Source organism: Octopus bimaculoides, chromosome 5 (genome assembly GCF_046866305.1).
Source record: "Octopus bimaculoides isolate indiv1 chromosome 5, ASM4686630v1, whole genome shotgun sequence".
Classification (NCBI taxonomy): Eukaryota; Metazoa; Mollusca; class Cephalopoda; order Octopoda; family Octopodidae; genus Octopus; species Octopus bimaculoides.
The window spans coordinates 14,156,669-14,161,668 of NC_142932.1; positions in this window are offsets into that span (position 1 = coordinate 14,156,669).

Sequence of the window (5,000 nt, forward strand, 5' to 3'; positions counted from 1 at the left end):
GGAGTCACTAAATAAAATACCCACCTACATAAAGTTACCATAAACGCAAAGGCTGTATGTAGTGGTGGAAGGCAGACGACCACGCTGTTACATATGTGGCAGTGAAGCTCACTTCCAAAAGGACTGCAATTCTGCCGCGAAACAACAGCAACAACAACAACAACAGCCACGGGAAAACCAAAAACCCAAAACACCAGCATTATTACCCACACCACCGTATGCACAATTGATCAAGCAGCTATATGCGAAAACGAAAGAACGGCAACAACGAACAAACCAACCCAACCAAACAACACCACCACCTGAGTCAAAAACAGAAACAACACCACCACCAACAACTAAAGACAGACCAACACCAACACCAAGAACAACAACCAAGAAGACAACCACTGAGAACGAAGAAAAGACCAATACTACTCCCAATTCCCCAACAACACACACACCACACACACCACACACCACACACACCACACACCACAACACCATCGACAAACACACAAATAGAACCAAATGCTTTGCCTTTACCCCCTTCTGATTCGTCAGACATTTCGTCTAACGATGAAAGTTCTACAGAATGGCAAATAGCCACAGGAAGTAAAAGAAAAAGATCAAAAACAACCCCAAAATTAAATGCATGCAAAGCAGGGAAATATGTAACCGCTGAAAGCCCCTTGCACAAACAAACCAGCACCAACATCACAAAAACACACACAATGCTATCAGCGATAGACACAACAAACACAAAATTAATGGACTACATCATATCGCAAACAAACATTTCTGAAGATAATTATAAGCTCAACAATCATCCACGCACTACACCACCGAAACACATCAAAATAGTTCACATCACACAAACGCAGCACCACACACTCAAAACCCTCTTTCCAAATGCGGTTGGGGGGTTCCAAAAATATTTATCAAAGAAACTCTTCAAAAACCTCATCCAAGATACTTCAAAAGAAGAGGAAGCTAAAACTTTCGAAACGAGTAAGTAACCTTCTCTCTTGTCTCTTTTACTGTCGTGTATGAAACACAAATTTCGACTTCAACTATGCTTAAATTAGGTTGTGTAAATGTACGTGGCTTGGCGTCAGCTTGGAAGCAAGGTTACCTTCTAGATGACATCAAGTCACAGAACATAGAAATCATGGCTATCAGTGAAACCAGACTCAGTAACCCGCGAGCCCTCAAGTCCATGTTTGGTGGACATTTCGACATTTATTTTTCTCCCTGTCTACCAAACATGGGTGGTGGTGGTACCGCGGTGCTTTTGCGGAAGAGTCTGAACCTAAAAGTAAGGCCAATATTCCTAGACCCGGAGGGTAGGCTGGTTGTCTTGGACGTCGATGGCACAAACGGGTGTGCTTTCCGTCTGGTGGCAGTGTATGCACCGTCCTTAACGGGTCGGGCGGATTTCCTTAGACGTCTAGAGGTTTTCCTGGGAACGTCACGACCTTTACTGTTAGTAGGGGACTGGAACGCTACCTTGGACACGCATATAGACTATGTGGGAGTGGATAGGAGTAGAAGGGGATGTAAGTGCCTCAAAGACCTGCTCAGACGTTTCCATTTGTCTGACAGGTTCCGACTCGACCATCCGAACGTGCCAACGTGGACTTGGACAAACCGCGTCGGATCGTCGAGATCGTATCTAGATAGAGTTCTATGTAGGACAGCGGATAGAGATAGTGTAGGATGTCCACAATTTAAAATAGTCAGCTACACAGATCACAAGTTTGTGACGTGTACGCTCGACTTAGATAAGACACATAGGCAGGGTCCCGGTTACTGGAAACTGAACGCTTCGCTCTTAGCGCGGCAGGTTTACAGGAACCGGATTAGCGAATTAATTAAGAGGGCGTTAACAGGAGCCATCGTTAACAACCGCTGGTGGTTTGCCCTGAAAATGGCAATCAAATCGGAATCTATTAGGTTTAGTAAAGAACTAGCGATAGATCGAAATAGAGTAGAGGGAGACTTAGTTAAGAAACTAGAAGAGGCACTTACAACTGACAGCGCAACCAACGTTTTGGCTACGAGGATGGCCCTCGACCAACACCTCAACGCCAAACACGAAGGTTGCGTCGTCAGAGCTAAAATGCGTGCCTTAAGGAACGAAGGGATCGAAGCTGCGCGAGAAGCCCGGGTGGCGGAGGCGCAACGCGGTAACAGAGCCACCATTCGGTCTCTAATCGATGAACAGGGATGTAGTCTGCTCGAACCCGAAAGGATGTGTAGGGCCTTTCAACAGCACTTTGCTCGACTGTTCGGTGCGAGCGGTGAGTCGGAACGCAGGAAGGACTTCACTGCCTACCTGACCGGCCTGCCGCGGCTCTCGGCGGGAGAGGCAGAGTGTTGTGAGGGTCCCATCACAGCTGCTGAAGTAAGGGATGCTATGGCGGGCTGCGCGAGGGATAAGTCACCTGGATTGGATGGTCTACCCTACGAGCTGTATTGTCAAATGCCAGACTTGTTTGGCGACCTCTTGGCATCAGTCTATTGCAACTGGCAACAAAACGGGAGAATTCCCGGTTTCGTGAGCCGAGGTGCAGTGACATTGCTGAAGAAAGACCCAAACAAGGGGAATTTTATAGATAATTTCAGGCCCATCACTCTGCTCAACGCAGATTTGAAAATTTTGGCCAAAGTAATAGCCGAGAGGTTGGCGCTTGTCATCGATAAACTGGTCGACAGGGCGCAAACATGCGCCGTGCCGGGCAGAAGTATCCATGACAACCTCCACCTCATGCGCTACATCATGGACAGGGTAGTTAAGGATCCTGGCATGGGTGGGGCGCTGATCAATTTAGATCAATCTAAAGCCTTCGATAGGGTCGACCATCGATACCTAGCGGCCGTCCTCAGGGCAGCTGGCTTTGGTCCCGTCTTCCGCGGTTGGATCGCTGCCTTGTATAGCGGCATCCGATCGGTAATACGGGTAAACGGTCACCTGTCAAAACCGTTCGACATCACGCGTTCGGTCCGTCAGGGATGTCCCTTGTCGGCGCTTCTGTATGTATTGACGATCGAACCACTACTGCGGAAGCTGGCGACACTGAGGGGTATCCCACGAGAGCTGGGTTGCGGGACGAGCGTGTCTGCATATGCGGACGATGTCACCGTCATAGTGTCGAGCGAAAAGCACGTCGAGATGCTAGGCGAGACACTTAAAGAATACGAAACGGTGACAGGAGCAAAAATTAACCCGAAAAAGTCAGTGGGTTTGTTACTCGGCACCTGGAGAAGCAAGCCCATACCGTCCAACAGTGACTCCGTAGTGGGACGCTGGACGGACGGACCGGTTAAACTGCTCGGGGTCTGGTTCAGTCCGGACCTCCAAATGGATAAGAACTGGGACGAGATCACCAGTAGAGTGATCAAACTCAGCCAAACATGGGCTGAGAGAAAGTTATCTCTAAAAGGCCGGGCGGAGGTGGTTAATGTGTATATCGCATCAGTCATCGATTACCGCCTGACCGTCGTGCCTTGTCCCGATGCCACCATCACGAAACTAGAACGCATACTTTTCCGCTTTCTGTGGAAGGGTGGCGTTCCGATGGTGAGGCGATCCATTTGCTGTCAACAACCGTTACGTGGAGGACTGGGGATGCCGTGGTTAATGATGCGCAGACATGCGCTGAGACTGCGGCATTTCTGGAACTTCATTGACGACGGTGAACAGGTGTGGGCGCCGTTTGTGAGGCACGCCCTCCCGCAGCTCGTCTCACTCACCGAACTGCAAACATGGATCAGGAAGAGACCGAAACTGGGCGAATGGCACCGCGAGTGTCGCCAAGCTCTACAACAGCTCTGCCGTCCGGGATCAAACTTGTGCAACTTCCAAACGACCAATGCGTTCTATAGAGGACTAGTGGAGGGGAGGTCTGACGACACTCTCGGGGCAAACCTGGGTGTCGACGAGAAATTCTTAACCCGCCTTTTCAAGACGACGTTCAGGCCGGGGCCTATGGATAATTTCCAGAGATCCCTGGCTTGGCAATGCTATCGAGACGCACTACCAGTTCGAGAGAAGATCTACAGACACGGTTCGAAAACCACCGGACCGACCTGCCCGAGATGCGGTCAGAGCGACGAAACCGTTCTGCACGCACTCGTGCAGTGTCCAGATATTTCAGAGCTGTGGACCGTCGTCGAACGGCTGTTGTCGCGTGTGGGACGAGCCCACTTATCAGCCGAGTCTATCGTGAATATTGTTCCGCCACCTTCCTTTAAACGGGAAGGAAAAACGGTTTTTGTAACACTGATAGCTATGGCAAAAGAATGCGTGTGGTGGACGCGTTTGAAAGGTCTACAAACAAACACTTTCCTCTCTGGTCAATCCCTCGTCAACTTTTTCAAGTACCACTTGAAAAGGAGGATGAGGATAGAGAGGAAGGTGTTGTCGAATGAAAGTTTCAATAAAAAATGGGTAAATGTGGCAAGAATGGTAAGAATGAAAGACGACACCATTTTAAGCATAGACTTGTAACAAAAAGAGACAAAAAGAGAGAAGGTACTTACTTTCATGTACCTTTAAAAAAAAAGCCTGAGGTGACCGTGGTCTTTTCCGTAGGCTTTTCTCTCCACGGATAAACCTAATCTGTTCCCCGTTTTTTTACATCGACTGTGATACACGATCCCTATTTTTTTTTTTCTTCCCGCGATCCCTTTTGATCCAAATCATCCCCCCCCCCCAAAGCTCTACTTTGTAATTTGTCCATTTTCTGTATTTAGCCCTGTGTGGCTATAATAAAAAGATATCTATCTATCTATCTATCTATCTATACATACATACATACATACATACATACATACATACATATATATATATATATATATATATATATATATATATATATATTTATTTATATATATATACATATATCTATGTATAATTATGTATGGCTACACAAGCACATGCACACACATACACACACACACACACACACACACACACACACACACACATACGTGCACATGCACATACAGTCACACGA